General features: G+C 42.2%; 1 long non-coding RNA gene across 1 annotated transcript; it reads left to right on the top strand.

Moving 5' to 3' along the window:
* The first annotated feature begins 7,071 nt into the window (after positions 1 to 7,071).
* On the top strand, positions 7,072 to 11,482 carry LOC122465743. The gene is made up of 3 exons (XR_006290773.1): positions 7,072 to 7,226; positions 8,947 to 8,952; positions 11,442 to 11,482. It is a non-coding gene; the product is annotated as an uncharacterized LOC122465743 (long non-coding RNA).
* The last annotated feature ends 12,277 nt before the right edge of the window (positions 11,483 to 23,759 follow it).

The raw sequence follows: 23,759 nt of genomic DNA, 5'->3' as shown, positions 1-23,759 counted from the left end.
CCTATGCCATTTTTACATTGGGTGGCCATAAGAGACCCTCAATGCCAACTTGCAAAGGGTTCACTGTCCTGTAATAGCAATTCCTATGAGGCCTGTCAAATTCAGTACACCTAACATGTCTCTGCCATGGTATTTGCCTGTAAAGACTGTTGCGTGAGGAATTAAATTAAAGCTTATATTATACTGGTCATCATAAGCATTAAAGGATACATGTCTGAGTGATAATTAAGGAGTTAGTTATATGTGCATACTAACCAGGCACACTGGCACCCACCGTAATCCCAGCTCCTTGGGAGGCTGAGGCTGATGGATTGCTCAGGGATTCTGGGCTGTGGTGCACTAAGCCAATCAGGTGTCCGGTGCCACTGACAGCCTGGCCAGCGGGTGGCTGAAGAACTGGCTAAAACATCATAAATGACATGTGATTGGCACACTCTATGTGAGGGATAATTGATCGAGGGACGTGATTGTTCCCTTCTATTTGACATTGGTGAGGCCTCATCTGGAGTACTGTGTCCAGTTTTGGGCCCCACACTACAAGAAGGATGTGGAAAAATTGGAAAACGTCCAGCGGAGGGCAATAAAAATGATTAGGGGACTGGAACACATGACTTATGAGGAGAGGCTGAGGGAACTGGGATTGTTTAGTCTGCGGAAGAGAAGAATGAGGGGGGATTTGATAGCTGCTTTCAACTACCTGAAAGGGGGTTCCAAAGAGGATGGCTCTAGACTATTCTCAGTGGTAGCAGATGACAGAACAAGGAGTAATGGTCTCAAGTTGCAGTGGGGGAGGTTTAGGTTGGATATTAGGAAAAACTTTTTACTAGGAGGGTGGTGAAACACTGGAATGGGTTACCTAGGGAGGTGGTGGAATCTCCTTCCTTAGAAGTTTTTAAGGTCAGGCTTGATAAAGCCCTGGCTGGAATGATTTAATTGGGGATCGGTCCTGCTTGGAGCAGGGGGTTGGACTAGATGACCTCCTGAGGTCCCTTCCAATCCTGATATTCTATGATTCCATGTATGTACTAAAAATATGTTTAAACGATGCACCAGGTGGGGTTGAAAAACAAGTTTATTCTAGACAAAAAAATGTTGATTTACCTATCTGCCAAGGCCTCTGATGTACATCAAGCATTGCAAAAGCCAAAACACAATCGGAGCTGCATTTGCGTCTAAGTCAACAGGAAAAGCCAAGCTGACGGGGGATGTGAAATCGGAGCCTACAAACATCAGAGGCTAAAATCACAGGAGTTTGTCTTATCTGTGGGGTCAAACAATGAGTTTTGGGGAAGTATAAGGAGAAGCAAAAAAACATTTTGTTATACATTTCACTGAGGAACACCCGTGACTAGAAGGGGGTGATCCATGAAAGATCTGGATCTGACTTGAATGAAAAATCAGCAAGCTCTGCAAAAGGACTCAGGGTGAGAAACTGTTTGAGATAAATGAGTGTAGTTTAGTATCTTAGAAATGTGTTTTACTTTTGTATGATTTGTTACCAATCCCATTTCCACTTATATCTGTTTTTATTAATAAACATATTATTGGTTGTACTATTTAATATCACTGAGATGAATTTAAGTGTGAAGCCTCATCAGAACCAAACCCACTGGAGTGTATCCTGTTTCTTTGGAGACAGCCAGCTTGGTTATTTCTGTGAATGTCCAGTGACAGAGGTTGGTGTGACTGGTTGGATCACAGAAACGCCCTTGGGGCTGCCAACTGATGTGCCAAGACTACTTCTGCCCCTGCTTTCCCTGCCCTCCCAGCTTGGATCTTCAGTGCCCTGCCTGCTTTGAGCCAGACCTGCTAGCCTGCTGAAAACTCAAACCCAGGTCTGAACCACGTCCCCTAACAACTGTGGGCTTATCTGAAAGCAGCATAAGAAGTGTTCCTGTCTCCAACACTCAGATGCCCAACTCCCAATGGGGTCCTAACCCCAAATAAATCCATTTTACCCTGTATAAAGCTTATACAGGGTAAACTCATAAATTGTTTGCCTTCTATAACACTGATAGATATGCACAGCTGTCCCCCCCACCCATGTATTAATACGTACTCTGGGCTAATAAATAAGTAAAAAGTGATTTTTATTAAATACAGAAAGTAAGATTTAAATGGTTCCAAGAAATAGCAGACAGAACAAAGTGAATTACCAAGCAAAATAAAATAGAACATGCAAGTCTATGTCTAAGAAAACGGAATACAGATTAAAAACCCCACCCAGTAAGCTTCCTTTTACAGACTAGTCTCCTTCTAGTCTGGGTCCAGAAATCACTCACACCCCCTGTAGTTAATGTCCTTTGTTCCAGTTTCTTTCAGATATCCTTGGGGATGGAGAGGCTATCTCTTGAGCCAGCTGAAGACAAAATGGAGGGGTCTCCCAGGGGTTTAAATAGACTTTCTCCTGTGGGTGGACACCCCCCTCCCCCCTGTGTAGAATCCAGCTACAAAATGGAGTTTTGGAATCACAGGGGCTCAAGTCACCTGTCCATGTATGACAGAGTTTCTTACCAGCCAAACCACATTCCTGGGAAAGCTCAGATGTGGACTGGTGTCTTCAAGATCTGTTGTCCATTAAGTGTTCCTTGATTGGGCATTTAACTTGCACATTCCTTTGTCAAGAAGCTGACCAAATGCTTACTAAGGCTACTTAGAAGTCAAGCAAGTCCACAGCCAATATTCATAACTTCAAATACAAAAATGATACATGAATACAAATAGGATGAATAGATTCAGTAGATCATAACCTTCACAGAGATATGTTACATGGCATATGTGAGTGTGTGTGTGTATGTAAAAACACACACACACACACACGCTTCCATAAAGCCTTATGGGGGGCACCGTCACACCCTCCTCCTGAACTTACTGCCAGAGACTTGGACACTGTCCGTGGCGGAGGTAGTATATGTAAAATCCCTGTTTGTCTTTATGTATTTGAGCATAAGCTTTCGTGAGTGTGGTGTGTCTCCCTGGACATTCAATAACAGATTTAAAAGTAGCCATCCTTCAAAAAAAAACCCTTCAAAAACAGACTTCAAAGAGAAACTGCAGAGCTACATTCATTTGCAAATTTAACACCATTAATTTGGGCTTGAATAGGGACTGGGAGTGGCTGGCTCACTACAAAAGCCATTTTCCATCTCTTGGTATTGACACCTCCTCATGAATTTTTGGGAGTGGACCACATCCACCCTGACTGAATTGGCCTTGTCAACACTGGTTCTCCACTTGTAAGCTAAGGTAACTCCCTTCTCTTCATGTGCCAATATACGTATTCCTGTGTTTGTAATTTTCACTCCATGCATCTGAAGAAATGGGCTTTTTTACCCATGAAAGCTTATGCCCAAATAAATCTGTTAGTCTTTAAGGTGCCTCTGGACTCCTCATTGTTTCTATCATTCAGTATGGAGGTTTCAAGTAGCATTCAGAAGCCTCATGCAGTGTACTAATAGTTCCTGAATAATGTTTTTACAACAATTAATTGGGATGCACAAAATATCAACTCATGTTTAATAAACTTTACGCAAACATAGCCCTTTAAAATCCTAGGGGATCCTAGTACTTGACAACTATATACATATAACACCTCTGAAACCTTGCTCCCTCTGGAGCAAAAGGTGGCAGCACACTGCATGACTGTGAAGTGGGAGAATCTGGGCCAAGCTCACTGGAGCAAACCCCTGATCACATGAATGACTTTTGAGATCTTTAACATCCATGCAGAGAAGGCACAGGACCTTCAGATAGACAGATAACTGATTAATTGATAGATAGATTAGATTACTTTCTCACACAAATAACACATCTCCAATTTTCTTTTTATTTAAAGAAAGGCTTATTGGGAAAATAAGGTATAATCCTACAAATGTACAATGATTTGTCAGCTAAAATTTCAATTCCCCCCCCCCCCCACTGTTAAAATAAAGTGGGGACAGAGAAAAGAAAGAAAAACCAAAACATGAACATTGATACACAGAAATAAAAAAGCTTAAACATTTTGAAAATAATGAAAAATTGGTTCATTTCAAACCCTGCAAAATAAAACAATGTTGAGAAATTTTGCAAAATAGTGTTTGTTTGATTGATTGTTTCATTTTCTTAACCAGCTCTACCTAAAGTTTCTTTAGAGGCATATGCCTTTTTTTCAAACACTGCTAAAAGAGCCTGTGAAGGTCCATTAACGATGCCTTCCTTTTTGGTATCATGTATTGTGTTAGGTCACAGGTACACAGCCATAATTTAAGGAAAAGGATATATATGTGTGTCTTGAAGATATCATAGCTCTTAATGAAAGGATTTTGAAATGGAAACTAATTGTATATTTGTACCATTCTGTGTCCTCTGAGACCTCTTAGAGCCTGATCCAAAGTTCACTGAAGTTAATTGAAGGACTCTTCTTGACTTCATTTCAGAGTAACAGCCGTGTTAGTCTGTATTCGCAAAAAGAGAAGGAGTACTTGTGGCACCTTAGAGACTAACCAATTTATTTGAGCATAAGCTTTCGTGAGCTACAGCTCACTTCATCGGATGCATACTGTGGAAACTGCAGAAGACATTATATACACAGAGACAATGAAACAATACCTCCTCCCACCCCACTCTCCTGCTGGTGAGTGGGGTGGGAGGAGATATTGTTTCATGGTCTCTGTGTATATAATGTCTTCTGCAGTTTCCACAGTATGCATCCGATGAAGTGAGCTGTAGCTCACGAAAGCTTATGCTCAAATAAATTGGTTAGTCTCTAAGGTGCCACAAGTACTCCTTCTCTTCTTGACTTCAGTGGACATTGGCGAAAGTCCCGATGAACGGAATCACAAGCTCCATAAATTTCTGAGCCCATAGTGTTTTAACTGTGAGATAGTTCCCTCCCTGGGAGTTAACTGTATATATGTTTGTTGTATTTACATTTAGTGAGATATCACAACATCACCTTGCACCAAGGCCACATCTGGCAAGGGGTTGCTAGAGGTTTGTGTCATGTGGTGTAAACTGCTTTAGCCGCTGAAGCTTTACTGTTTGGAATTTCCTGTATATCTGATCTGAGCTATGAATTCATGGGGAGCTTTTGTAAGGCCTGAAATGTCCCCTGACAGTTCTGATATGCTATTTCATTTTATGCATTGATTTCCACGTGGAGGATTTTCTTAGAATATGATGAGTTTCTGCTTCGAGACATGTCTACATGTAGATTCACTCAAATATGAGCAATTGCAAGAATCCTCTTTGACCCTGGAATGTTTGAGAGAGCCCTCATGCAAATGAGATCAATATTTTGTCTTGTTTTGATGCCTACTGCCTAAAAAACTTTTCTTCATTAAAGAAATTCAATATACCGTGTTAGCATCCTGAAGCTCTAGTATCCAAATATGCAAATATCTGCTGATAGGCCATCATCATTGTGGCTGCACAGCTCGGCTATATTTTTTTTATATATATTTGGAGTACTAAGAATAAAAAAATATGATTTATTTGCCTTCTTTAGGGTATCATACATGAACAGAAAAGTGGGAAATAATGTAAACAAATAATTTATGGGTATTCCATCTCTGCAATTAAAAAAAAAACTGATCCATCAACGATTAAGTATAATACCTAGCTTTTAGATCTCCAAGTATTTTACAAGAGGGTCAGTACCATTATCCATTTATAGATGGGAAAGCTGAATCACAGAGAGGGAAAGTGACTTGCCTAAGAACACACAGCAGGCTGGAGGCAGAGGTGGGACTAGAACCATGGTCTCACAAAACCCACTCAAGTGCACCATCCACTAAACCAGACTAAGCTAAATTATAGCTCTTTCTCACTAAATGATCTAGAATTATTAATTAAGGGCCATATTCTGATACCCTTTTCTCAACTTTATTAGCATCTTACTGTAGGTGTAGACCCATTCTCTTTAACACAGCTTTTTGTGGAGTAAAGTATTCTTCAATATAAGTTGGGAGTCCATATTATGACTTTGTTATTAATTGGTCTCCTGAAATCCACATGACTGCAGTACAGTCAATGCACAGATAATTCTTAGCTATAGATATACACTTTCCCCTCCCCCTAAGGATGATCTAATAAATCTGTTGCTAGATTGCAGCATTTAAAATCAGTAAAGATCAGCATATAGATGCACTGCCCTAGAACAAGTCCTGAGAGGCCCAAAGTTTCTCCAGCTTCATGGAAGGGGAGTAATTTCCTGCACCCATTGCCTGCACCTAAGCCCACTTCTAAATACTCAATGACATTTTTCTTTTAGCTTTCACCAAAAAGGTTAGTAGCAATTTCATGTCTAACAAAATCTATGCAAGTGAAAATGAGGTAGGATCAGAGGCTAAAATAGGGAAAGAATGAGTTAAAAATTACTTAGACAAGTTAGATGTCTTCAAGTCACCAAGGCCTGATGAAATACATCCTAGTCAAGCAGCTGACTAAGGAGATGTCTGAGCCATTAGCAATTATCTTTGAAAAGTCATGAAAGAAAGGAGAGATTCCAGAGGACTGGAAAAACAGCAAATATAGTGCCCACCTATAAAAAGGGAAATAAGGACAACTTGGGGAATTACAGACCAGTCATCGTAACTTCAGTACTTGGAAAGATAATGGAGCAAATAATTAGCAACCAATCTGCAAACACATAGAAGACAATAAGTAACACCTAGTAGCTTTCTTTGACAGAGTAACAAGCCTTGTGAATGGGGGGAAGTGGTAGATGTGGTATATCTCGAATTTAATAAGCCTTTTGATACTGTCTCGCATGACCTCCTCATAAACAAAATAAGGAAATACAACCTAGATAGAACTACTATAAGGTGGGTACATAACTGTCTGGAAAACCATTCCCAGAGAATAGTTATCAGTGGTTCACAGTCAAGCAGGAAGAGCATATCGAGCAGGGTCCCATAAGGATCAGTTCTGGGTCTGGTTTTGTTCAGTATCTTAATCGATGATTTAGATAATGGAATGGAGAGTATAATTATAAAAATTTCAGGCAATACCAATCTGGGAGGGGTTGCGAGTGCTTTGGAGGATAGGATTAAAATTCAAAATGATCTGGACAAACTTGAAAAATGCTCTGATTAAACAGGATGAAATTCAGTAAGGACAAATGCAAAATACTCCACTTAGGAAGGAACAATCATCTGTACACATACAAAATGGGAAGTGATTGCCTAGGATGGAGTACTGCATAAAGGGATCTGGGGTCATAGTGGATCACAAGCTAACTATGAGTGAGCAGTGTAACACGGTCGCAAAAAAAGCAAACATTCTGGAATGTATTAAGAGAAGTGTTGTAAGCAAGACATGAGAAGTAATCCTTCAACTCTACTCCATGCTGATTAGGCCTCAGCTGGAGTATTGTGTCCAGTTCTGGGTGCCACATTTCAGGAAAGATATGGACAAATTGGAGGAAGTCCGGAGAAGAACAACAAAAATGATTAAAGGTCTAAAAAACATTAGCTATAGAGAAGATTGAAAAAAAAACCTGTTTTTTTTAGTCTGGAGAAGAGAAACAAAGTACAATAAAGATTGTTACAATGAAGAGGGAGAAAAAATGTTCTCCTTAACCTCTGAGCAAAAGCGTTTTAGGTTGGACGTTAGGAAAAGCTTCCGAACTGTCTAGGTGATTAAGCACTGTAATAAATTGCCTAGGGGGCTTGTGAAATCTCCATCATTGGAGATTTTTAAGAGCAGGTTAGACAAACCCTGTCAGAAATGGTCTACATAATACTTAGTCCTGCCACGAGTTCAGGGGACTGGACTAGATGACCTCTTGAGGTCCCTTCCAGTCCTACTATCCTATTATTCTTGCTACTATGTAGCTGGAGGAGACCCTCAGGGTCTCAGTCCTGAACAGTGGGAGCTTCAATTTCCAAGGAGAGTCTACAGGATACAAACACATAGGTCCCAATCCTCAGAGGTATTTAGGTGTCTATCTCCACTAAATCAATAGGAGTTAGGCACCTAACATCTTGGAGGATCTGGGCCTTAGTTTTTAGTAGTTCACCATTTGAGTTGAGTTTCTCGTATATATTTATTTCTTTGTCATACAATATCTGGGATTTAAAATGTTTCCAGAGGGGCCTGTAAGCAGAAGTTTGTACTGTGGGGTTGTCTGTGAAGGGAAAGAGCAGCTGAAGAGACAGAGACTCCTCAATCAGGCCTAGGGGAAGAGAGGCAACAGTGAAGAAGTTCTGAGTATCTGTCAACTGGGAGGAGCTGGTCCTCCAGGTAGAAAGCCCTGTGGGGCAGCACTCTGTAATAGAGTGAGGGAGAACTTTGCAGAGCCTGGAGGGGCAAGGAGTCTGTTCAGGATTGAGCCTAGGAAGGGTGGAAGAGTTTTCATTCCTTTGAATTTGCACATTGTTATCCCCAGAATGGCTGTGGATCTTGATATGACCTGCCTGAATGTCCAAGTCACTGCACAGACTGCTGATGTCTGGAGAAGGAAGATGAGACAGAGGGGTTGGAATCGTGGGTCTATGACATTAAGGGTATGTCTACAGTGCAATTAAACACCCGTGGCTGGCCTGGGTCTGATGACTTTTGCTCATGGGGCTTGGGCTCAAGGGCCGTTTAACTGTGGTGTAGCAGTTCAGCCTGAGCTGGAATCCAGGCTCTGGGACCCATTGGTGGGGGAGGGAAAACAGAGAAATGCAAGCACTTTTGATTGGATACTTGGCACCTTGTAGCAATTAATCATTTGATTTCTTACTTTGTGGTTACATGTTGTATTAAAATGTCATGTGGTAGTATATTTCCCTTGTTAACATGATTTCCTGTGATGAGCTGAAACTTGTCATTACAGCTCTACTATTCTGTTATCTCTAAACACCTGTGATTCTCTATAAGGTTGTATTGAAGGTAACTTAATTCTTTTGATAAACTACATACAGCATTTGTCCCCTTTCTGTAGCATCTTAACACAATTATTCATAAAACTTTCTGTAGCAGGATGTCCCCCAGTTAAACATTTCTATGCAAAGTCAATACACTGTCAAACTAAGGTCTCCTCTCATGTATTTCACATGTTTATTTAAATTCCTTAATCTCCTAAATTGTAATTTAATCAATTTTTATTTAAGATTTAAATAATCTTCTATGAACAGATCAGAGCTGCTTATTTATCCATCAAACTCTCACACCTTGTTTTTATAGAATTCTAGCTCTCTTACTTGTAAAGTAGCTATGTGTGACACTTGCTCAAGGCACTCAGCACGGAGAGTCACCTTGCTACCTACCCCCTGCCTGAGTGAGAGAGAGACAAACTTATTGGTGCTAAACTGGGTATAGTCTCCTTGTCACTCCAGCCTGCTAGCCACCCAGACAATCTCCTCAGACGCACTACAAGCCTTTCCTTTGCTTTGCATGTTAACTTTAGGTGCCCCCTTGAAGAGCATTGTCCTCTAGTATCCAACTGTAACTGTCCCCCCCATAAGGCTTTATGGAAATATGCTTATGAGTGTGTCTGTGTGTAATATATATGAATGATATAACTGGAATAAATTTTATGCTACATATGCCATGTAATATATCTCTGTGAAGGTTATGATCTACTGAATCTATTCATCCTATTTGTATGCATGTATCATTTTTGTATTTAAGTTATGAATATTGGCTGTGGACTTGCTTGACTTCTAAGTAGCCTTAGTAAGCATTTGGTCAGCTTCTTGAGAAAGGAATGTGCAAGTTAAATACCCAATCAAGACGCACTTAACGGACAATGGATCTTGAAGACACCAATCCCAGGAAAGTTGGGTCCCGCCAGAATCAGAATCCTTACAGTGGCGTAGTCGAGCAGGATCTGTGCACAGCTGATTGCTTTGAAATCCTGGTAGTGATTTTAAGTGAGTTTTAAGTGTGGTGGCTGGAGAACAGACAAATTGGTTACTGGTTTGTTATTTTCTGTTTGCTTATTTCGGGTAAGAGAAATAGGGACAGAAAAGGAAGCAAAATAACTAAGAGTGAAGATAAGAAAAAGCTAGAACTACACAAGTTGCAAATTGCCCAGAAAGGCTGAACACTAGGAAAGTCTCTGTTAACTAAGTTTCAGTGACCTGCAGAGGGGGTGTGGCCCAGCACAAGAAAGCAGGAAAATGACTACCAGTGAAGCAGCTACTAAACTAGAGCTGGATAGACTGGAAGCAAAAGAGAGACAGAAAACTAACATAAGAGATGGATGGAATTAAGACAATTAGAAATTAATGCAAAGGAGGCTGCCCCCAAGAGAACTGTGGAGGCAGAAACAGCCAGGGAGGAGGTTGCCCACAAGGGAGCAGTGGAGGCCCAAAAGCATGAACTGGTTGTTATGGAGTTGAAGAGACAACCCTTCAGCTGCTGGCTCCACTTCCCCAAAAATCCACAAATGGGAGCAACTATGTCCACAGTATGATGAACCCAGCAATACTGGCGAATATTTCATCATCTTTGAGAGACGGTGTACCCTCCATGCAATCCCTAAAGATCAAAAGATGACCACATTGATAGCAAAATTGATTGGCAGAGCTCTGGACATATTCAACAAGATGCCTTTTGATGATGCTTCAAACTATGGAAAATTTAAGGAACTGGTTTTGAAACAGTTTCAGGTTACACCTGAAACCTACAAGGTTAAATTCAGGAGTCTTAAGAGGGGATCTGGATTGAATAATATGGTTTATCTACCAAATCTCTCATTTCATTTACATAAGTGATGGGTGGGGGAGGGCATTACAAGCTTTGAAGGAATGTGTGATTTTAGGCAAGAGGAAAAAAATCAGGAGGATGAAACTTCACAAGGGAGTGGGATCCAGCCCAGAGAAAACCCAGAGGGAGGGGCTGAGGGTAGGCATGGTTGCGGTACACCCTTTCCTTGCCACAGCCCCCAACACATGCCTGAATTAAAAGCCTTCTCCAAAGAGGCAGAAGAATCTGCATCAGAGTGCCTACCAGGGGGCACAAAGAAATGGGAAAATACAGTAGACACTAAACAAGCTAAATCATGTGAACAAAACCTGTCCACTGCAGATTTGCTGTTAATCTTGTGTCTTTTGCTAATTAATCTATGGGATAAGACAAAAGAATTCATACTAGTGGTAAACCCTTTAAAGAGGTGGGACATACCTGATCTATGGAAAATACTTTTGTATATGCTAGGGATGGTGACAAGACAGCCCCACAAGCATGTTACTTTTCAGCCTATACCTGTAAACAGATTGGAAGCTTGGCACAGCAGCAAAAGCATAACACGCCCGTGCTGCTGTGCAGAAGGGGAAACTGAGGCACACCGCCTCATGCCATTGGTGGCTAAATGCCAAGACACCTACACTTTAACAGATATTGCTGTCTGCATTCTGTTAGCCATACTACACCCCAACCTGTTTTCATGGATCTGGGGACCAGGAACACCAAAACTGGCTAGAACACTTATGAATGACATCACGTGGCTTAAAAGTACTGAAAAGGAGTCAGAGTAGCAGCTGTGTTAGTCTGTATCCACAAAAGGAAAAGGAGCACTTGTGGCACCTTAGAGACTAACAAATTTATTTGAGCATAAGCTTTCGTGAGCTACAGCTCACTTCATCGGATGCATGTAGTGGAAAATACAGTGGGGAGATTTTATATACACAGAGAACATGAAACAATGGGTGTTACCATACACACTGTAACAAGAGTGATCAGTAAGGTGAGCTATTACCAGCGGGGGGGGCACCTTTTGTAGTGATAATCAAGGTGGGCCGTTTCCAGCAGTTGACAAGAATGTGTGAGGAAGGGTGGCGGGGGGGAGGCGGGTAAGAATGGGGAAATAGTTTTACTTTGTGTAATGACACATCCACTCCCAGTCTTTATTCAAGCCTAAGTTAATTGTATCCAGTTTGCAAATTAATTCCAATTCAGCAGTCTCTCCTTGGAGTCTCTTTTTGAAGTTTTTTTGTTGAAGAATTACCACTTTTAGGTCTGTAATAGAGTGACCAAAGAGATTGAAGTGTTCTCCGACTGGTTTATGAATGTTATAATTCTTGACATCTGATTTGTGTCCATTTATTCTTTTACCTAGAGACTGTCCAGTTTGGCCAATGTACATGGCAGAGGGGCATTGCTGGCACACGATGGCATATATCGCATTGGTAGATGTGCAGGTGAATGAGCCTCTGATAATGTGGCTGATGTGATTAGGCCCGATGATGATGTCCCCTGAATAGATATGTGGACACAGTTGGCAACGGGCTTTGTTGCAAGGATAGGTTCCTGGGTTAGTGGTTCTGTTGTGTGGTGTGTGGTTGCTGGTGAGTATTTGCTTCAGGTTGGGGGGCTGTCTGTAAGCAAGGACTGGCCTGTCTCCCAAGATCTGTGAGAGTGAGGGGTCGTCCATCAGGATAGGTTGTAGATCCTTGATGATGCGTTGGAGAGGTTCTAGTTGGGGGCTGAAGGTGATGGCTAGTGGCGTTCTGTTATTTTCTTTGTTGGGCCTGTCCTGTAGTAGGTAACTTCTGGGTACTCTTCTGGCTCTGTCAGTCTGTTTCTTCACTTCAGCAGGTGGGTACTGTAGTTGTAAGAATGCTTGATAGAGATCTTGTAGGTGTTTGTCTCTGTCTGAGGGGTTGGAGCAAATGCAGTTGTATCGTAGAGCTTGGCCGTAGACAATGGATCATGTGTTGCGGTCTGGATGAAAGCTGGAGGCATGTAGGTAAGCATAGCGGTCAGTAGGTTTCCGGTATAGGGTGGTAGGATGGAAATTGTTGAAATCATGGTGGAATTTCTCAAGGGCCAACAAAAATACTAACCCAGGTGTTCTGTTATTTTCCTTGTTGGTCCTGTCCTGTAGTAGGTGACTTCTGGGTACCCATCTCGCTCTGTCAATCTGTTTCTTCACTATCCCAGGTAAATATTGTAGTTTTAAGAATGCTTGTATGTCCACGTGCCATTGGCAAGTCATGATGTCCAGGGTTTTTTGTTTTTATCTGGGAGAAAGAAGTGGAGCAGGGCAGGGCTTTGTGGGGAAGATGCTGAGAAGGGGATAGGACCTCAGGTGGAGAGGCAGAGAAGAGGCCAGGGCTTTGGGGAAAGAGGAGATGAAGGGGCGGGGCCAGTGGAAGAGTAGGAGAAGGGGTGGGTTCTGAGGGAAGAGGCAGAGCAAGGGTGGGGACTTGGGGGAACAGGCAGACCAGGAAGTAGCGTGTCGGAGGTCCAGTTACCAGCCATTAGAAAGGTGGCAACCCAGACTTCTTGGGAGGGCTTCCTCAACTGGGATCACATTATAGAAGTGCAGAATCACATTCTAGTCTTCCTTTCTGTCTCCTGAGGCTTTCTCTGATACTTCCTCCAAGGCCCCTGCTGCCCGTAATCGATGACCCATCATATGATGATGCTTTCAGGGTTGAGGAAAGGATCATGTGTGACTTCCATCTCCATATGTACAACCCTGGAGAGCACCAGATCCAGTTTATCCTAGCATGGACTTGTGCTAGGTACCCTTCTGGAGTGATTGCTGTAGTCCTTCACCCTCCAATACAGTAGCCCATTTATTTCCTTTGAGTCCAGTTATAGTGTTCAAGTTACTCTGACTGTGTCCCTGACCCTGTGATCTTCCCACCCCCCCAACACACACAAAGGTGTTTTCCAGATATACTCTGTATGCCAAGGCGGGGGTGCAGCCTAAGTGCCGCCCTCAAAGAGATTCAGAAGCCTAACTTTGAGTAGATTTCTCAGCTATAAATGCTCTCCTGGAGTTAAGTGCATAAGCCACTCTGTTATTTTTCACCAGTGATGGTGTTGGTGGTATCTCAGGTGTGGTAGATTATACAACTTCAACAGGAGAGATTGAAAGATACTCACTCCACAGTGGCCTGTGTTTAGGGCACTCACCTACGGGGTGGAGATCAGCATTCAAATCCCTGCTCTGAATCAAGTAGAGAGGGGATTTGAATGTTTCTGATCTTCCACATCCCAGCTCAGTGTACTAACCATTGGGTATAAAAATGTCTCCTGGATGAGGCATTGCAGGCAAGATAGGCAGGGGGATGTCTAGTTCGACGATCTACCAAGGCATAAGCACTTGCTACTCAGTGGTGTAAGGATTTAGACAGGATTGCACATGGCTACTGGTAGAAATTTACGGTACTTCAGCAGCAGAAACATTGGTGCCTAGAGACTTTAGGTACCTACAGGGTAAGGTGACAGCTGAGGAGGGGGTTTAGGATCTAAAGTTTGGATTTAGGAGCCTAAAGTGGTAGTAAGACAGCTAATTTCCTCTGGGAGTTAGCCTCCAAATGCATTGATTAGTGAAGTGAAAAACCAAGATTTTTCAGAATGTCTCAAAAGAAGTTAATGGGATGTGCTATGAAAAACTGGGACAGCCTCCGTGGAATATCCTAGTACATGTGAATGTTCTGGCTCACTGAGACAAAGGCATGGAGGACAGAGTGCTCTGAGCAAACATTGAACAAAACCCGTAAGTGTTTCAGAAAGCAGATAGCTGCTCTTGGGCTAAGATTACGTGTACTTATCAATATATTTTGCCAAAAAACTGTTCTGAAATGCTCAGTGTAGGTCCCTACTGCTACTGCTGGCAGGAGAACAGGAACTTGGGGATTAGGGAGATTGGGGGTGAGGGACCTCTATGTGTTCAGATAAGGGTCAGGCAGAAATGGAATCAATGCATTGTGGGAATGGCTCTAGAGTACTATCAATACCCATGACCTGGTGAATGCCCCTTGTCCACATCAACAGTGCAACAGAGAGCAGGTATAGGGCCATGCCACAGCAGAGGTGTTTTTATACCCATACCCTTTGTGCATGCTATCTTTTGCACATGAGACTGTCCTTCAGGAACATGCTTCAGAGCTTCAAATGTGGACAATAGGTGAGTTATGGCACAAAAGACACATGTAACTGTGTATCAAGTGTACACCCACCCTTAATGTGTTGATTTTTTTTCCATACTGGGGAATGAAATTTTATACCGTAGTTGGTTGTTAAATGTGAAATATTGAGCAAAGTGAAGGATCCTCCAAGAGCATATTAAATAAGTTTACCAAGAGGACCAGATTTCATGGGGGAAACCAGATTTCACAGTCTGTGGCATGTTTTTCATGGCCAGGAATTTTGTAGGGTTCTAATGATGGTGATGTTAAATATTGATGTCTCAAGTTGTCTGAAAGGAACTGTGAGTAGTACACATGCCAGTGGGTGCTCTCTGTTTTAGGGACTGCATTGTTCTTGACATTCAGCTTTCTAATTGCCAGCAATATTTTACGGAGGCAACCCAAATTTTGTTTTATTTGTTTTGTTTTATAAGTGGGATCTTTCAATATTTCTTCCTTAAAATCACAGATTTTAATTTCTTGGTTGGCACATTTAGGTACAACATGTCACACAGGGCTATATCAGTCTCAGAGTGATGTAAATGTAAAGTAACATAAAGTAACGCTGTTTGGCATGCCAGACTGTAATATGGTTATTAAGAGTATATTAAATAAAGGAAATGTTACTTTATTTTTAAAGGACTAACTATGTTCAGTTCCAAGACTGTTATAACATTCTATATTACCACCAGACACACTTATTCTATGGATTTACACGTAAAAATGTAGATCTGGGGACTGATTCCATAATTTCTCCTAAAGTTAAATCTGTGATTTTTAAGGAATAGTGAAAATATTGCTTGTTAAAAATAAATAGTAATAATAATAATAACAATAATAACAACAACAACAAACAAGTAATAAAATGGGCTCTCTTGTCTATAACATTATAGGAAGAAGGTGGGAATTATTTGTATCCTTGTGGGTGGGAGAAATGGGGCTAGGGAGGAATTTTGTCCATTGTTTTTCTCCTGCCCCCTGGGACAAAAGTGAGTAACACTTGTTATTAGCAAGGTACTTTGGTTCTTGGAGAGCTGTGGCTTTTAAGATATTAGCATGTGCAATTACACACAGAATTAACCAAGATGAACTATCTCATATGTACAAATTTGGATGTTTTCCCTTCTTCTCCCCACCCCCGAAGTATATGGGTCAGTTTAGCGCTCCTGAAAGTGAGAGATCTGCAGTTCTGTTCAGACTCAAGCAGTGTGCTAAGTAAGTTTTCTAGCACACATCTCTCAGTGCTCTTAAATCTTGACCTACAATGCCTTAAAATTCCAGCTGAAGGCCTCTCTTGACCAGAGACTGCCAATTGTTCTGAATTGTGTGATGCTTTTGCAATGTGGTCAAATACCTACTGGGGCAATGATAAGACCACAAACACATTTTCACTTGTAACCCAATCAATATTTCAGTATAGGTCTGCACAGCTGAAAAGCTAGTGCAGTAAATTACTGCACCACATATGCATGTTTCACAGTGTAAGAGAACAAAGTACTTGCCATCAGAGAAAATTAAATACATTTTTTCCAAGGGAAAGGTACGTAAATATTCACATTCTTTGATATTTCGTAGCACTTCATGCATGAATTCAATGCATTGAATAGATCAGCAAGTTTAGTTTTCAATTCAGTAACTGAGATTTGTTATGAAAGTGGAAAGATACAGATGGCATGCAATTATTCATGCTGCATCAGAAAACTGCTATGAAGACACTATTAAAATGTGACTCTTGATTAGTACTCATCATGGTTTCTGGAAAAATAAGCTGTTTAAATAAAATCCTTGGTTGTTTAGTGCTCAGTGATGCTTTCAGCTAAAGAAAGGTTAAGATGTAACTGCAATTAACTGTAAGATCAGATTACCTACAATGGTATTCTTCCCTCTAAAAGCTTGCCAAATGTAATCCATTCCTTTTTCTTCATTAATGTTCAGCACAGAATTTTTCAGCAGCCTTCATATCCTAAAACAAAGATTCAGGTGTTTTTTCTATGTTTTTTTTAAACTCTTACTAAGCATTTCCTTGTGTACTGGTTGGATACATATGTACCACACATTTCATTTCCAGTACACAATCTAAATAATCAGAAATACTTTTCCAGCTATCTTTTCCTAATTTAAATATAGTACCAGCATTACTCCAGTCTCATATCCCAATTTCTCTGAAATTCACTGTCTGTTATTAGCAGTAAGAGCAAAAATACCTGACTTGTCTTTGTGATGGGGGCGTTCACCCCACACAAGAAAGAAAGGGGTTAAAAGCAGCCTAAGGAGGCTGTGCCGGGGGAAGCTAATCAGAAAAAGGTTACACGGAGCAACCAATCAGGTCCCACCAGGCTCTTATATATGGGAGTTGCAGAGCAGAGTCAGTTGCTGCAGCAAGGCCAAGGAGAGAGGAGAGTGTTCCTAGTGGGCTGCAGGAAGTTAGCACCTTGTAGGTGTGTGTCTATATCTGAGCGATTGAAGCAAATAAGGCTGTATCTTAGAGCTTAGTTGTAGACAATGGATCGTGTGATGTGTCCTGGATGGAAGCTGTAGGTAAGAATCATAGACTTTAAGGTCAGAAGGGACCATTATGATCATCTAGTCTGACCCCCGAACAATGTAGGCCACAGAATCTCACCAACCAACTCCTGTAACAAACCCCTAACTTATGTCTGAGCTATTGAAGTCCTCAAATCGTGGTTTAAAGACTTCAAGGTGCAGAGAATCCTCCAGCAAGTGACCCGTACCCCAGGCTGCAGAGGAAGGCGAAAAACCCCCAGGGCCTCTGCCAATCTGCCCTGGGGGAAAATTCCTTCCCGACCCCAAATATGGTGATCAGCTAAATCCTGAGCATGTGGGCCTGTCTCACCAGCCAGATACCCAGGAAAGAATTCTCTGTAGTAACTCAGATCCCACCCCATCTAACATCCCATCATAGGCCATAAGTACAGTGGTCAGTAGGTTTCCCGTATAGGGTGGTGTTTATGAGACCATCACTTATTCGCACAGCAGTGTCCAGGAAGTGGATCTCTTTTGTGGACTGGTCTCGGCTGAGGTTGGTGGTGGGGTGAAAATTGTTGAAATCCAGGTGGAATTCTTCGAGGGCCTCCTTCCCATGGGTCCATATGATGAAGATGTCATCAGTGTAGCACAAGTAGAGGAGGGACGCTAGGGGACGAGAGCTGAGGAAGTGTTGTTCTAAGTCAGCCATAAAAATGTTGGCATACTGTGGGGCCATGCAGGTACCCAAAGCAGTGCCGCTGACTTGCAGGTATAAGTTGTCCCCAAATCTGGAATGGTTGTGGATGAGGACAAAGTCACAAAGCTCAGCCACCAGGTGTGCCATGGCCTCATCAGGGATACTGTTCCTGATTGTTTGTAGTCCATCCTTGTGTGGAATATTGGTGTAAAAAGCTTCTACATCCGTGGTGATCACCAGTGCATTGTGTTTCCTCAAGAAGTCAGTGGTGTCTTGAAGATAGTTAGGAGTGCTGGTAGTGTAGGGTCTGAGGACAGAGTCCAAATAGCCAGATAATCCTGCTGTAAGAGTGCCAATGCCTGAGTTGATGGGGAGTCCAGGATTTCCAGGTTTATGGATCTTGGGTAGCAGAATACCCCTAGTTGTGTCTCTAGGGGTGTGTCTGTGTAGATTTGTTCCTGTGCTATAGCAGGGATTTTCTTGAGCAGATGGTGTGGTTTATTTTGGTACTCCTCAGTGGGATTGGAGGATAGTGGCCTGCAGAATGTGGTGTTGGAGAGTTGCCTGGCAGCCTCCTGTTTGTAATCTGACCTGTTCATGATGACAACAGCACCTCCTTTGTCAGCCCCTTTAATTATAATGTCAGAGTTGTTTCTGAGGCTGTGGATGGCATTGTGTTCTGTACGGCTGAGGTTATGGGGCAAATGATGGTATTTGTTCACAACTTCACAGAGTGCAGAAGCACTCTGTGTAGAAGTCCAGTCTACCATTTCGACCATCAGGAGTCCACACAGAGTTCTTCTTGTAGTGTTGGTAGGAGGGTTCCTGTGGGTCAGTGCGCTGTTCAGTGGTATGTTGAAAATATTCCTTGAGTCAAAGACGGCAAAAGTAGGCTTCTAGATCACCGCAGAACTGTACCATGTGCGTGGGGGTGGTGGGGCAGAGAGTCCCCGAGATAGAACAGACTCTTTTGCCAGGCTAAGCGTGTGGTTGGATAGATTAACAATATTGTTGGGTGAGTTAAGGTATCACTGTTGCAGCCCCCTATGGCATGTAGGACTTTAGATATCTTACTGTCCTTTTTCCTCTGCAGAGAATTAAAGTGTGGGTTGTAAATGGGTTGTCTTGTTTTTGTAAAGTCCAGCCACATGGAAGTTTGTGTGGAAGGTTGGTTTTGAATGAGAGTCTCCAGTTTTGAGAGCTCATTCTTGATCTTCTCCTGTTTGCTGAATAGGTGGTTCCTCAGTTTCTTTGGGAGTGCATGGCACAATCTCTCACCATAGTCAGTGTAGTATGTTGATTGCAATGGATTATTTATAAAGATATACAAGATCTTTATCAAGATTTTTTACTTACAAGCTATTTTATCTACACGATCTTTATCAAGCATTCTTAAAGCTACAATACCCAACTGGGGATGTGAGGAAACAAATTGACAGAGTGAGTACCCAGACGTCACCTAATACAGGACAGGACCAACAAGCAAAAGAACAGAACACAGTTGGCTATCACATACAGCCTCCAGCTAAAACCTCTCCAGCACATCATCAACGATCTACAAACTATCCTGGAAAACAATCCCTCACTCTCACAGACCTTGGGAAGCAGGTCAGTCCTCACTTACTGACAGTGTCCCAACCTGAAGCAAATACTCACCAGCAACTACACACCACACCACAGAAACGCTAACCCAGGAACAAATCACTGAAACAAACTCTGTTGCCTACTCTGTCCCGATATCTACTCTAGCGACACCATCAGAGGACCCCACCACACCAGCCATACCATCAGGGGCTCATTCACCTGCACATCTATTAATGTGATATATGCCATCATGTGCCAGCAATGCCCCTCTGCCATGTACATTGGCCAAATCGGACAGTCCCTATGTAAAAGAATAAATGGACACAAATCAGACATCAGCAATGGTAACATACAAATGCCAGTAGGAGAACACTTCAATATCCCTGGACATTCAATAACAGATTTTAAAGTAGCCATCCTTCAACAAAAAAACCTTCAAAAACAGACTTCAAAGAGAAACTGCAGAGCTACAATTAATTTGCAAACTTAACACCATTAATTTGGGCTTGAATAGGGACTCGGAGTGGCTGGCTCACTACAAAAGCAATTTGCCCTCTCTTGGTATTGACACCTCCTCATGAATTATTGGGAGTGGACCACAACCACCCTGACAAAGCCCTGGCTGGGATGATTTAACTGGGAATTGGTCCTGCTTCGAGCAGGGGGTTGGACTAGATGACCTTCTGGGGTCCCTTCCAACCCTGATATTCTATGATTCTATGATTCTGTGATTGAATTGGCCTTGTCAGCACTGGTTCTCCACTTGTAAGGTAACTCCTGTCTCTTCATGTGTCAGTATATTTATGTCTGCATCTGTAATTTTCACTCCATGCATCTGACGAAGTGGGATTTTTACCCACGAAAGCTTATGCCCAAATAAATCTGTTAGTCCTGAAGGTGCCACCGGACTCCATGTTGAAACTTGGACTGTCTGGGTGAAAACCAGATGGGTGGCAACCCTAAGGACCCAGAGCTGCTACTGAAACCAGAATCAGATGACAGTAAGTTTTGCAATAGGCCTCTACCCTTCTTGATAATCTCCCCTCTTGGTCTGGTGCTACATGCCTCAGCCTGGACCCCCCCAACACGCCACGCCACGCCACACCACACTACCTCTCTATCCTGACATGATTGTAGAGCAACAGACAGATGTAAACCAATTATTTTATTGAAATCCCATGAAACACTGCAAAATATTTAGTGGAAGGTATAGCAGGTTATTAATGAGCAGTCACTGCTTCCCTGTGTCTGTGCATTTCTCTGTCAGTTCTGAGAGTGACAGTCCCTGAGCGGTGTGAAAAATCAGGCCGGGGGGAGGAGGGAAGTAAAGGAGGGAGGAAGCGGTGGGTTGTATAAGGGTCCAAGTGAGGAAAGAATAGTTTCATGACACTTTGGACAAAGACCCAGCCCCCACCCTCTCCCAAATCCATCTTTCCTTCCTCCAGATAATGTTGGGGGCTGTACAGGAAGGGGTGGGGATGATTGGTGGCTTGTGTGAAGGACTGCCTAGGTATGGGAAGGGAAAGAGAAGCCTTTAGTTGTGCCAGGAAAGTCAGAGCTGTCCATTCTCCCGGTGATCATTTCAAATGTTTTGTACTGTTCTTAGTGTCTGTCTCCTCCCCGCACTGAGCCATTCTGCAGAAGTCAGGAGAAGAGGAGGTGGGTGAAGCATCCACTCCAGTGGTTGTGCAAACACAATTTCAGGTCCCTTGCCAGTGGCACGGCAACTGTTAAATCTGCAGTGTTAAATCCAAAAGTCCAGGGAAGAAAATACATTTCCTTGTGCTTTTTAATGCTGTTCGCTGGACACAGGGACTTGACTTTCTGGTGATTCAGGGGGGTTTTAGGGGTGGATGGACTTTTTCTGTGGTTCTCTACTCCTCTTCCAATGGGAACTCCATCTGCTGCCATAAAATACAATCAATTTCTTCTCAAATTGCTATCTAGTCTTGTAAGAATAATTCAGCAAACTTTTGGTGTAGTAGAAATTAAATCTGGTTCTTCAGGTTTAATAACAGAACAAATGTGCTTGATCCACCTTCATAGCTCATCCACTCAGCAATTTGTAGAGGGTTGATCAATAGCAGGAATATCTCTCTGGCACAGGTTGTCCTCTAAAGAACTAGAAAACCACTTCTTTTTTTCCATTTTGGAACCTTCAGAACATCTATGTTCTCCAAATGACTGCCAGCCTTTAAAGATCAGAAAGGTAACTTGATAACATTACCCTTGAAGGATCTGAACCCCACCTCAAGCAGTCTATCTGTGCACTGTAAATATTACAATATTTTAATAAAAGTAATGCAGGAACTTTACAATTTTTAACCTCGGCTCCTTCTTCGTGGGCTGAAAAAGTAGCCTGAAGGAAGCAGGCTTTAACAGCTCCATTCCTGGGCTTCTAAAAAGTTTTGATATTGTGGCCTTCGACAGCACAGTTACTTTTTTAGAAGGATTTAGCTCCCTGTGAAGAAAAAAAATAAATATACTGTTGCCCTGGTCTTTGACTTGGCAGGGCATCCCAATGCTGAAAAGAAACCCATTCGGGTAGTATTGCAGGAGCAGCACCACAGAAATAACAAAGGTGGAGAAGAACCCTGGAAGACCTGCACATTGGCATAGATAGCAGTCAGGAGCTGCTTCATTCTGAAATTCTGCAGCCATTGTTCATCATCCCAAGTTTCCAAGACAAAGTGGTCCCACCATACCATACTGGGTTTCCAGGACCAGAAGCTGCAGTCCACCCATGGTCTTACCATTGCAATCCCACCATTCAATACATCTGTTCCGTGGGACGGTGGATTTTCCATTCCCCCTCTGGGTCAGCTGCCTTCACTGTCTGAAATCTCTCCGGACCAATTCTGTTCAATATCCAGTACTGCACTGCATGAATATTTGTCCACTGAGCAGGAGCAGAACCATAACTTCAGGGACTTCTTCCATGTTATAGCTCTATAGGTCCATGATACTCTGTGGAGCCATGAAAACTTACATCTGCTCAGAATCTGGCCCAACATTAAAAATGTACAAAAGGATCATTAAATCAGAAGTAATAGATAAAATATTGGGTCTGTGATATTCAAAGTCATACGGTATATTTTGAATGCTTTTCTTTAGCAATTATTTGAAGGAACTAAACCACAAACCTTCAAATATGATCAGAATTGGAATATGCATCTCTCTGCATTTTTAGTAAAGACAATTGGATTATTCTCCTATTATCTTGTATTTTAATGAAGAGCAAAAACTACAGAGCTACAACCCCAAGGACACTCTGTAAAAATAATTAGAAGAAAATACATCACTTTCCTATTAAAATGAGCATGTCAGAATACAGCCCTGTAATGTGTCATTGACCTATCATTAGAGGATAATGAGAGAAATAGTCAATTTTTTTCTTACTAGCCTAATGTGGAGTGATAGAAAGAGGGCCACTTGGATACAGAGAGTGGAAGACTGAAATGATTAAAATATATATAATATCAAGTGAATATGGAACAGGTCTCTTCCATGAAGTCTGATCAAACTACTATAATCCATTTCCAAGATGAAGTGTCATCGTCCAATACTTATGGGCAAATACTCTGTTTATGGCAGAGGAGAGTCTGGACCTATGCCCAAAAAGCTTAGAAAAGGGGAATATCAGTTGTGTAGCATGCACCACTGTGTGGGAGTTCCTTCTTAGAGGCTCTGTTAGATAAGCTTTTTCACAGAGAGGAAAGGGATTTACTAGGGAAGAGTGGATGCAGGCTGCAGGATTGGCTGGACTACTGGATTTTTCCCTCCAGGTTGAGCAAGGTAGTATAAATTAATGATGAGTTGGAATTAACTTCCACCTGTTTTCTTTACAAGCCACCATGTGAAGGTGAGATATAAGGCCTAGCTATACGCAGAGGACTCAATTTTGCATCAGAACTGGTGGGAGGGGGAGGAGACAGTATGGAGGCATAAGACCTTGGCACAAATGACAGTGTTTCTCTCCTGGATCCACAGAAGCAGCATGTTTTGAGGGCCAACCCCCCATTATTCTTCAGTGTTGGAAAGGCAGACAACACCTCTACTGGTGTATTTAGAATAAACTCTACAGGAAGATTCTGGCCCCTTCTCTGACCACATACGCAACACAGGTGGTTTGTAAGGGCTATAAAGCAAACTAA

The sequence above is a fragment of the Chelonia mydas genome, chromosome 4 (assembly GCF_015237465.2).
Source record: "Chelonia mydas isolate rCheMyd1 chromosome 4, rCheMyd1.pri.v2, whole genome shotgun sequence".
NCBI lineage: Eukaryota > Metazoa > Chordata > Testudines > Cheloniidae > Chelonia > Chelonia mydas.
Note: the sequence above shows the minus strand (reverse complement) of the source record. Positions and strands in the feature narration are given on the sequence as shown.